Here is a 12,724-nt window from a genome sequence, read left to right on the forward strand (position 1 = left end):
TGATTCCCTGCCTCAGATTCCCCGCCTCTGATTCCCCTTCTCTGATTCACCACCTCTGATTCCCCACCTCTGATTCCCCATCTCTGATTCCGCACATCCGATTCCCTGCCTCTGTATCCCCGCCTCTGATTCCCCGCCTCTGATTCCCCATATCTCATTCCCCGCCTCTGATTCCCCATCTCTGATTCTGCACATCTGACTCCCTGCCTCTGAATCCCCACCTCTGATTCCCCATATCTGATTACCCGCCTCTGTTTCCCCGCCTCTGATACCCCGCCTCTGTTTCCCCATATCTAATTCCACGCCTCTGATTCCCCAACTCTGATTCCTCGCCTCTGATTCCCCAGCTCTGTTTCCCCGCCTCTGATTCCCCGCATCTGATTCCCTGCCTCTGATTCCCCGCCTCTGATTCCCTGCCTCTGATTCCCAACCTCTGAATCCCCACCTCTGAATCCCCATATCTGATTCCCCGCCTCTGTTTCCCCGCCTCTGAATCCCCGCCTCTGTTTCCCCATATCTGATTCCCCGCCTCTGATTCCCCAACTCTGATTCCCCTCCTCTAATTAGCCAGCTATGATTCCCCGCCTCTGATTCCCTGCGTCTGATTCCCTGCCTCTGATTCCCCGCCTCTGATTCCCCTTCTCTGATTCACCACCTCTGAATCCCCAACTCTGATTCCCCATCTCTGATTCCGCACATCCGATTCCCTGCCTCTGATTCCCCGCCTCTGATTCCCCGCCTCTGATTCCCTGCCTCTGATTCGCAACCTCTAATTCCCCACCTCTGATTCCCCATATCTGATTCCCCGCCTCTGTTTCCCTGCCTATGATTCCCGGCCTCTGTTTCCCCATATCTGATTCCCCTCCTCTGATTCCCCAACTCTGATTCCCCGCCTCTGATTCCCCAGCTCTGATTCCCCGCCTTTGATTCCCGGCCTCTGATTCCCTGCCACTGATTCCCCGCCCCTGATTCCCCACCTCTGATTCCCCATATCTGATTCCCAGCCTCTGTTTCCACGCCTCTGATTGGCCGCCTCTGATACCCCGCCTCTGATTCCCCATCTCTAATTCATCACATCTGATTCCCCACCTCTGCTTCCCCATCTCTGATTCTCTACCTCTGATTCGCCACCTCTGATTCCCCATATCTGATTCACCGCCTCTGTTTCCCCGCCTCTGATTCCCCGCCTCTGATTCCCCATATCTGACTCCCCGCCTCTGTTTCCCCGCCTCTGATTCCCCACCTCTGATTCCCTATCTCTGATTCCCCGCCTCTGATTCGCCATCTCTGATTCCCCGACTCTGATTCCTGAGCTCTGATTCCCCGCCACTGATTCCCCGCATCTGATTACCCGCCTCTGAGTCCCTTCCTCTGATTCCCCATCTCTGATTCACCACCTCTGATTCCCCATCTCTGATTCCCGGCCTCTGATTCCCCACCTCTGATTCCCGGCCTCTGATTCATGCCTTCTGATTCCTGGCCTCTTATTCCCCACCTCTGATTCCCCATATCTGATTCCCCACCTCTGTTTCCGCGCCTCTTATTCCCCGCCTCTGATTCCCCATCTCTGAATTACAACCTCTGAATCCCCGCGTCTGATTCCCCATCTCTGATTCTGCACATCTGATTCCCTGCCTCTGATTCCCCGCCTCTGATTCCCTGCCTCTGATTGCCAACCTCTGATTCCCCACCTCTGATTCCCCATATCTGATTCCCCGCCTCTGTTTCCCCGCCTCTGATTCCCCGCCTCTGTTTCCCCATATCTGATTCCCCACCTCTGATTCCCCAACTCTGATTCCCCGCCTCTGATTCCCAACCTCTGATTCCCCACCTCTGAATCCCCATATCTGATTCCCCGTCTCTGTTTCCCCGCCTCTGATTCTCCGCCTCTGTTTCCCCATATCTGATTCCCTGCCTCTGATTCCCCGCCTCTGATTCCCCTTCTCTGATTCACCACCTCTGATTCCCCACCTCTGATTCCCCATCTCTGATTCCGCACATCCGATTCCCTGCCTCTCATTCCCCGCCTCTGATTCCCCGCCTCTGATTCCCTGCCTCAGATTCGCAACCACTAATTCCCCACCTCTGATTCCCCACCTCTGATTCCCCATATCTGATTCCCCGCCTCTGTTTCCCCGCCTCTGATTCCCCGCCTCTGTTTCCCTATATCTGATTCCCCGCCTCTGATTCCCCAACTATGATTCCCTGCCTCTGATTCCCCAGCTCTGATTCCCCACCTCTGATTCCCCATATCTGATTCCCCGCCTCTGTTTCCCTGCCTCTGATTCCCCGCGTCTGTTTCCCCGCCTCTGATTCCCAGCCTCTGCTTCCCCAACTCTGATTTCCCGCCTCTGATTCACAAGCTCTGATTCCCCGCCTCTGATTCCCCGTGTTTTATTCCCTGCCTCTGATTCCCCGCGTCTGATTCTCCATCTCTGATTCACCGCCTTTGATTTGCCACCTCTGATTCCCCATATCAGATTCCCCGCCTCTGTATCCCCGCCTCTGATTCCCCGCCTCTGATTCCCCATATCTCATTCCCCGCCTCTGATTCCCCATCTCTGATTCTGCACATCTGATTCCCTGCCTCTGAATCCCCACCTCTGATTCCCCATATCTGATTCCCCGCCTCTGATTCCCCGCCTCTGATTCCCCGCCTCTGTTTCCCTTTCTCTGATTCACCACCTCTGAATCCCCAACTCTGATTCCCCATCTCTGATTCTCTACCTCTGATTCCCCATATCTGATTCCCCGCCTATGTTTCGCCGCCTCTGATTGGCACCTCTGATACACCGCCTCTGATTCCCCATCTCTAATTCATCACATCTGATTCCCCACCTCTGCTTCCCCATCTCTGATTCCCTGCCTCTGATTGCCAACCTCTGATTCCCCACCTCTGATTCCCCATATCTGATTCCCCGCCTCTGTTTCCCCGCCTCTGATTACCCGCCTCTGTTTCCCCATATCTGATTCCCCACCTCTGATTCCCTGCGTCTGATTCCCTGCCTCTGATTCCCCGCCTCTGATTCCCTTTCTCTGATTCCCCACCTCTGATTCCCCAACTCTGATTCCCCGCCTCTGATTCCCAACCTCTGATTCCCCACCTCTGAATCCCCATATCTGATTCCCCGTCTCTGTTTCCCCGCCTCTGATTCTCCGCCTCTGTTTCCCCATATCTGATTCCCTGCCTCTGATTCCCCGCCTCTGATTCCCCTTCTCTGATTCACCACCTCTGATTCCCCACCTCTGATTCCCCATCTCTGATTCCGCACATCCGATTCCCTGCCTCTCATTCCCCGCCTCTGATTCCCCGCCTCTGATTCCCTGCCTCAGATTCGCAACCACTAATTCCCCACCTCTGATTCCCCACCTCTGATTCCCCATATCTGATTCCCCGCCTCTGTTTCCCCGCCTCTGATTCCCCGCCTCTGTTTCCCTATATCTGATTCCCCGACTCTGATTCCCCAACTATGATTCCCTGCCTCTGATTCCCCAGCTCTGATTCCCCACCCCTGAATCCCCATATCTGATTCCCCGCCTCTGTTTCCCTGCCTCTGATTCCCCGCCTCTGTTTCCCCGCCTCTGATTCCCAGCCTCTGCTTCCCCAACTCTGATTCCCCGCCTCTGATTCACAAGCTCTGATTCCCCGCCTCTGATTCCCCGTGTTTTATTCCCTGCCTCTGATTCCCTGCGTCTGATTCTCCATCTCTGATTCACCGCCTTTGATTTGCCACCTCTGATTCCCCATATCAGATTCCCCGCCTCTGTATCCCCGCCTCTGATTCCCCGCCTCTGATTCCCCATATCTCATTCCCCGCCTCTGATTCCCCATCTCTGATTCTGCACATCTGATTCCCTGCCTCTGAATCCCCACCTCTGATTCCCCATATCTGATTCCCCGCCTCTGATTCCCCGCCTCTGATTCCCCGCCTCTGTTTCCCCATATCTAATTCCACGCCTCTGATTCCCCAACTCTGATTCCCCGCCTCTGATTCCCCAGCTCTGTTTCCCCGCCTCTGATTCCCCGCATCTGATTCCCTGCCTCTGATTCCCCGCCTCTGATTCCCTGCCTCTGATTCCCAACCTCTGAATCCCCACCTCTGAATCCCCATATCTGATTCCCCGCCTCGTTTCCCCGCCTCTGAATCCCCGCCTCTGTTTCCCCATATCTGATTCCCCGCCTCTGATTCCCCAACTCTGATTCCCCTCCTCTAATTCGCCAGCTATGATTCCCCGCCTCTGATTCCCTGCGTCTGATTCCCTGCCTCTGATTCCCAGCCTCTGATTCCCCTTCTCTGATTCACCACCTCTGAATCCCCAACTCTGATTCCCCATCTCTGATTCCGCACATCCGATTCCCTGCCTCTGATTCCCCGCCTCAGATTCCCCGCCTCTGATTCCCTGCCTCTGATTCGCAACCTCTAATTCCCCACCTCTGATTCCCCATATCTGATTCCCCGCCTCTGTTTCCCTGCCTCTGATTCCCGGCCTCTGTTTCCACATATCTGATTCCCCTCCTCTGAATCCCCAACTCTGATTCCCCGCCTCTGATTCCCCAGCTCTGATTCCCCGCCTTTGATTCCCGACCTCTGATTCCCTGCCACTGATTCCCCGCCCCTGATTCCCCACCTCTGATTCCCCATATCTGATTCCCAGCCTCTGTTTCCCCGCCTCTGATTGGCCGCCTCTGATACCCCGCCTCTGTTTCCCCATATCTGATTCCCCACCTCTGATTCCCCAACTCTGATTCCCCGCCTCTGATTCCCAACCTCTGATTCCCCACCTCTGAATCCCCATATCTGATTCCCCGTCTCTGTTTCCCCATATCTGATTCCCTGCCTCTGATTCCCCGCCTCTGATTCCCCTTCTCTGATTCACCACCTCTGATTCCCCACCTCTGATTCCCCATCTCTGATTCCGCACATCCGATTCCCTGCCTCTGATTCCCCGCCTCTGATTCCCTGCCTCAGATTCGCAACCACTAATTCCCCACCTCTGATTCCCCACCTCTGATTCCCCATATCTGATTCCCCGCCTCTGTTTCCCCGCCTCTGATTCCCCGCCTCTGTTTCCCTATATCTGATTCCCCGCCTCTGATTCCCCAACTATGATTCCCCGCCTCTGATTCCCCAGCTCTGATTCCCCACCTCTGATTCCCCATATCTGATTCCCCGCCTCTGTTTCCCTGCCTCTGATTCACCGCCTCTGTTTCCCCGCCTCTGATTCCCAGCCTCTGCTTCCCCAACTCTGATTCCCCGCCTCTGATTCCCCAGCTATGATTCCCCGCCTCTGATTCCCCGTGTTTTATTCCCTGCCTCTGATTCCCCGCGTCTGATTCTCCATCTCTGATTCACCGCCTTTGATTTGCCACCTCTGATTCCCCATATCAGATTCCCCGCCTCTGTATCCCCGCCTCTGATTCCCCGCCTCTGATTCCCCATATCTCATTCCCCGCCTCTGATTCCCCATCTCTGATTCTGCACATCTGATTCCCTGCCTCTGAATCCCCACCTCTGATTCCCCATATCTGATTCCCCGCCTCTGTTTCCCCGCATCTGATTCCCTGCCTCTGTTTCCCCATATCTAATTCCACGCCTCTGATTCCCCAACTCTGATTCCCCGCCTCTGATTCCCCAGCTCTGTTTCCCCGCCTCTGATTCCCCGCATCTGATTCCCTGCCTCTGATTCCCCGCCTCTGATTCCCTGCCTCTGATTCCCAACCTCTGAATCCCCACCTCTGAATCCCCATATCTGATTCCCCGCCTCTGTTTCCCCGCCTCTGAATCCCCGCCTCTGTTTCCCCATATCTGATTCCCCGCCTCTGATTCCCCAACTCTGATTCCCCTCCTCTAATTCGCCAGCTATGATTCCCCGCCTCTGATTCCCTGCGTCTGATTCCCTGCCTCTGATTCCCCGCCTCTGATTCCCCTTCTCTGATTCACCACCTCTGAATCCCCAACTCTGATTCCCCATCTCTGATTCTCTACCTCTGATTCCCCATATCTGATTCCCCGCCTATGTTTCGCCGCCTCTGATTGGCACCTCTGATACACCGCCTCTGATTCCCCATCTCTAATTCATCACATCTGATTCCCCACCTCTGCTTCCCAATCTCTGATTCCCTGCCTCTGATTGCCAACCTCTGATTCCCCACCTCTGATTCCCCATATCTGATTCCCCGCCTCTGTTTCCCCGCCTCTGATTACCCGCCTCTGTTTCCCCATATCTGATTCCCCACCTCTGATTCCCCAACTCTGATTCCCCGCCTCTGATTCCCAACCTCTGATTCCCCACCTCTGAATCACCATATCTGATTCTCCGTCTCTGTTTCCCCGCCTCTGATTCTCCGCCTCTGTTTCCCCATATCTGATTCCCTGCCTCTGATTCGCCAGCTATGATTCCCCGCCTCTGATTCCCCGTGTCTGATTCCCTGCCTCTGATTCCCCGCCTCTGATTCCCCATCTCTGATTCACCACCTCTGATTCCCTGCCTCTGATTCCCCGCCTCTGATTCCCCATCTCTGATTCACCACCTCTGATTCCCCGCCTCTGTTTCCCCATATCTGATTCCCCGCCTATGTTTCGCCGCCTCTGATTGGCACCTCTGATACACCGCCTCTGATTCCCCATCTCTAATTCATCACATCTTATTCCCCACCTCTGCTTCCCCATCTCTGATTCTCTACCTCTGATTCGCCACCTCTGATTCCCCATATCTGATTCAACGCCTCTGTATCCCCGCCTCTGATTCCCCGCCTCTGATTCCCAGTATCTGACTCCCCGCCTCTGTTTCCCCGCCTCAGAATCCCCACCTCTGATTCCCTATCTCTGATTCCCCGCCTCTGATTCGCCATCTCTGATTCCCCGACTCTGATTCCTGAGCTCTGATTCCCCGCCACTGATTCCCCGCATCTGATTCCCCGCCTCTGAGTCCCTTCCTCTGATTCCCCATCTCTGATTCACCACCTCTGATTCCCCATCTCTGATTCCCGGCCTCTGATTCCCCACCTCTGATTCCCGGCCTCTGATTCATGCCTTCTGATTCCTGGCCTCTTATTCCCCACCTCTGATTCCCCATATCTGATTCCCCACCTCTGTTTCCGCGCCTCTGATTCCCCGCCTCTGATTCCCCATCTCTGATTCTGCACATCTGATTCCCTGCCTCTGATTCCCCGCCTCTGATTCCCTGCCTCTGATTGCCAACCTCTGATTCCCCACCTCTGATTCCCCATATCTGATTCCCCGCCTCTGTTTCCCCGCCTTTGATTCCCCGCCTCTGTTTCCCCATATCTGATTCCCCACCTCTGATTCCCCAACTCTGATTCCCCGCCTCTGATTCCCAACCACTGATTCCCCACCTCTGAGTCCCCATATCTGATTCCCCGTCTCTGTTTCCCCACCTCTGATTCTCCGCCTCTGTTTCCCCATATCTGATTCCCTGCCTCTGATTCCCCGCCTCTGATTCCCCTTCTCTGATTCACCACCTCTGATTCCCCACTTCTGATTCCCCATCTCTGATTCCGCACATCCGATTCCCTGCCTCTGTATCCCCGCCTCTGATTCCCCGCCTCTGATTCCCCATATCTCATTCCCCGCCTCTGATTCCCCATCTCTGATTCTGCACATCTGACTCCCTGCCTCTGAATCCCCACCTCTGATTCCCCATATCTGATTACCCGCCTCTGTTTCCCCGCCTCTGATTCCACGCCTCTGATTCCCCAACTCTGATTCCTCGCCTCTGATTCCCCAGCTCTGTTTCCCCACCTCTGATTCCCCGCATCTGATTCCCTGCCTCTGATTCCCCGCCTCTGATTCCCTGCCTCTGATTCCCAACCTCTGAATCCCCACCTCTGATTCCCCATATCTGATTCCCAGCCTCTGTTTCCCCGCCTCTGATTGGCCGCCTCTGATACCCCGCCTCTGATTCCCCATCTCTAATTCATCACATCTGATTCCCCACCTCTGCTTCCCCATCTCTGATTCTCTACCTCTGATTCGCCACCTCTGATTCCCCATATCTGATTCCCCGTCTCTGTTTCCCCACCTCTGATTCTCCGCCTCTGTATCCCATATCTGATTCCCTGCCTCTGATTCCCCGCCTCTGATTCCCCTTCTCTGATTCACCACCTCTGATTCCCCACCTCTGATTCCCCATCTCTGATTCCGCACATCCGATTCCCTGCCTCTGTATCCCCGCCTCTGATTCCCCGCCTCTGATTCCCCATATCTCATTCCCCGCCTCTGATTCCCCATCTCTGATTCTGCACATCTGACTCCCTGCCTCTGAATCCCCACCTCTGATTCCCCATATCTGATTACCCGCCTCTGTTTCCCCGCCTCTGATACCCCGCCTCTGTTTCCCCATATCTAATTCCACGCCTCTGATTCCCCAACTCTGATTCCTCGCCTCTGATTCCCCAGCTCTGTTTCCCCGCCTCTGATTCCCCGCATCTGATTCCCTGCCTCTGATTCCCCGCCTCTGATTCCCTGCCTCTGATTCCCAACCTCTGAATCCCCACCTCTGAATCCCCATATCTGATTCCCCGCCTCTGTTTCCCCGCCTCTGAATCCCCGCCTCTGTTTCCCCATATCTGATTCCCCGCCTCTGATTCCCCAACTCTGATTCCCCTCCTCTAATTCGCCAGCTATGATTCCCCGCCTCTGATTCCCTGCGTCTGATTCCCTGCCTCTGATTCCCCGCCTCTGATTCCCCTTCTCTGATTCACCACCTCTGAATCCCCAACTCTGATTCCCCATCTCTGATTCCGCACATCCGATTCCCTGCCTCTGATTCCCCGCCTCTGATTCCCCGCCTCTGATTCCCTGCCTCTGATTCGCAACCTCTAATTCCCCACCTCTGATTCCCCATATCTGATTCCCCGCCTCTGTTTCCCTGCCTATGATTCCCGGCCTCTGTTTCCCCATATCTGATTCCCCTCCTCTGATTCCCCAACTCTGATTCCCCGCCTCTGATTCCCCAGCTCTGATTCCCCGCCTTTGATTCCCGGCCTCTGATTCCCTGCCACTGATTCCCCGCCCCTGATTCCCAACCTCTGATTCCCCATATCTGATTACCACCCTTTTTTTTCCCGCCTCTGATTGGCCGCCTCTGATACCCCGCCTCTGATTCCCCATCTCTAATTCATCACATCTGATTCCCCACCTCTGCTTCCCCATCTCTGATTCTCTACCTCTGATTCGCCACCTCTGATTCCCCATATCTGATTCACCGCCTCTGTTTCCCCGCCTCTGATTCCCCGCCTCTGATTCCCCATATCTGACTCCCCGCCTCTGTTTCCCCGCCTCTGATTCCCCACCTCTGATTCCCTATCTCTGATTCCCCGCCTCTGATTCGCCATCTCTGATTCCCCGACTCTGATTCCTGAGCTCTGATTCCCCGCCACTGATTCCCCGCATCTGATTACCCGCCTCTGAGTCCCTTCCTCTGATTCCCCATCTCTGATTCACCACCTCTGATTCCCCATCTCTGATTCCCGGCCTCTGATTCCCCACCTCTGATTCCCGGCCTCTGATTCATGCCTTCTGATTCCTGGCCTCTTATTCCCCACCTCTGATTCCCCATATCTGATTCCCCACCTCTGTTTCCGCGCCTCTTATTCCCCGCCTCTGATTCCCCATCTCTGAATTACAACCTCTGAATCCCCGCGTCTGATTCCCCATCTCTGATTCTGCACATCTGATTCCCTGCCTCTGATTCCCCGCCTCTGATTCCCTGCCTCTGATTGCCAACCTCTGATTCCCCACCTCTGATTCCCCATATCTGATTCCCCGCCTCTGTTTCCCCGCCTCTGATTCCCCGCCTCTGTTTCCCCATATCTGATTCCCCACCTCTGATTCCCCAACTCTGATTCCCCGCCTCTGATTCCCAACCTCTGATTCCCCACCTCTGAATCCCCATATCTGATTCCCCGTCTCTGTTTCCCTGCCTCTGATTCCCCGCCTCTGATTCCCCTTCTCTGATTCACCACCTCTGATTCCCCACCTCTGATTCCCCATCTCTGATTCCGCACATCCGATTCCCTGCCTCTCATTCCCCGCCTCTGATTCCCCGCCTCTGATTCCCTGCCTCAGATTCGCAACCACTAATTCCCCACCTCTGATTCCCCACCTCTGATTCCCCATATCTGATTCCCCGCCTCTGTTTCCCCGCCTCTGATTCCCCGCCTCTGTTTCCCTATATCTGATTCCCCGCCTCTGATTCCCCAACTATGATTCCCTGCCTCTGATTCCCCAGCTCTGATTCCCCACCTCTGATTCCCCATATCTGATTCCCCGCCTCTGTTTCCCTGCCTCTGATTCCCCGCGTCTGTTTCCCCGCCTCTGATTCCCAGCCTCTGCTTCCCCAACTCTGATTTCCCGCCTCTGATTCACAAGCTCTGATTCCCCGCCTCTGATTCCCCGTGTTTTATTCCCTGCCTCTGATTCCCCGCGTCTGATTCTCCATCTCTGATTCACCGCCTTTGATTTGCCACCTCTGATTCCCCATATCAGATTCCCCGCCTCTGTATCCCCGCCTCTGATTCCCCGCCTCTGATTCCCCATATCTCATTCCCCGCCTCTGATTCCCCATCTCTGATTCTGCACATCTGATTCCCTGCCTCTGAATCCCCACCTCTGATTCCCCATATCTGATTCCCCGCCTCTGATTCCCCGCCTCTGATTCCCCGCCTCTGTTTCCCCATATCTAATTCCACGCCTCTGATTCCCCAACTCTGATTCCCCGCCTCTGATTCCCCAGCTCTGTTTCCCCGCCTCTGATTCCCCGCATCTGATTCCCTGCCTCTGATTCCCCGCCTCTGATTCCCTGCCTCTGATTCCCAACCTCTGAATCCCCACCTCTGAATCCCCATATCTGATTCCCCGCCTCTGTTTCCCCGCCTCTGAATCCCCGCCTCTGTTTCCCCATATCTGATTCCCCGCCTCTGATTCCCCAACTCTGATTCCCCTCCTCTAATTCGCCAGCTATGATTCCCCGCCTCTGATTCCCTGCGTCTGATTCCCTGCCTCTGATTCCCAGCCTCTGATTCCCCTTCTCTGATTCACCACCTCTGAATCCCCAACTCTGATTCCCCATCTCTGATTCCGCACATCCGATTCCCTGCCTCTGATTCCCCGCCTCAGATTCCCCGCCTCTGATTCCCTGCCTCTGATTCGCAACCTCTAATTCCCCACCTCTGATTCCCCATATCTGATTCCCCGCCTCTGTTTCCCTGCCTCTGATTCCCGGCCTCTGTTTCCCCATATCTGATTCCCCTCCTCTGATTCCCCAACTCTGATTCCCCGCCTCTGATTCCCCAGCTCTGATTCCCCGCCTTGTATTCCCGACCTCTGATTCCCTGCCACTGATTCCCCGCCCCTGATTCCCCACCTCTGATTCCCCATATCTGATTCCCAGCCTCTGTTTCCCCGCCTCTGATTGGCCGCCTCTGATACCCCGCCTCTGTTTCCCCATATCTGATTCCCCACCTCTGATTCCCCAACTCTGATTCCCCGCCTCTGATTCCCAACCTCTGATTCCCCACATCTGAATCCCCATATCTGATTCCCCGTCTCTGTTTCCCCATATCTGATTCCCTGCCTCTGATTCCCCGCCTCTGATTCCCCTTCTCTGATTCACCACCTCTGATTCCCCACCTCTGATTCCCCATCTCTGATTCCGCACATCCGATTCCCTGCCTCTGATTCCCCGCCTCTGATTCCCTGCCTCAGATTCGCAACCACTAATTCCCCACCTCTGATTCCCCACCTCTGATTCCCCATATCTGATTCCCCGCCTCTGTTTCCCCGCCTCTGATTCCCCGCCTCTGTTTCCCTATATCTGATTCCCCGCCTCTGATTCCCCAACTATGATTCCCCGCCTCTGATTCCCCAGCTCTGATTCCCCACCTCTGATTCCCCATATCTGATTTCCCGCCTCTGTTTCCCTGCCTCTGATTCCCCGCCTCTGTTTCCCCGCCTCTGATTCCCAGCCTCTGCTTCCCCAACTCTGATTCCCCGCCTCTGATTCCCCAGCTATGATTCCCCGCCTCTGATTCCCCGTGTTTTATTCCCTGCCTCTGATTCCCCGCGTCTGATTCTCCATCTCTGATTCACCGCCTTTGATTTGCCACCTCTGATTCCCCATATCAGATTCCCCGCCTCTGTATCCCCGCCTCTGATTCCCCGCCTCTGATTCCCCATATCTCATTCCCCGCCTCTGATTCCCCATCTCTGATTCTGCACATCTGATTCCCTGCCTCTGAATCCCCACCTCTGATTCCCCATATCTGATTCCCCGCCTCTGTTTCCCCGCCTCTGATTCCCCGCCTCTGTTTCCCCATATCTAATTCCACGCCTCTGATTCCCCAACTCTGATTCCCCGCCTCTGATTCCCCAGCTCTGTTTCCCCGCCTCTGATTCCCCGCATCTGATTCCCTGCCTCTGATTCCCCGCCTCTGATTCCCTGCCTCTGATTCCCAACCTCTGAATCCCCACCTCTGAATCCCCATATCTGATTCCCCGCCTCTGTTTCCCCGCCTCTGAATCCCCGCCTCTGTTTCCCCATATCTGATTCCCCGCCTCTGATTCCCCAACTCTGATTCCCCTCCTCTAATTCGCCAGCTATGATTCCCCGCCTCTGATTCCCTGCGTCTGATTCCCTGCCTCTGATTCCCCGCCTCTGATTCCCCTTCTCTGATTCACCACCTCTGAATCCCCAACTCTGA

The sequence above is a fragment of the Narcine bancroftii genome, chromosome 1, assembly GCF_036971445.1.
Source record: "Narcine bancroftii isolate sNarBan1 chromosome 1, sNarBan1.hap1, whole genome shotgun sequence".
Classification (NCBI taxonomy): Eukaryota; Metazoa; Chordata; class Chondrichthyes; order Torpediniformes; family Narcinidae; genus Narcine; species Narcine bancroftii.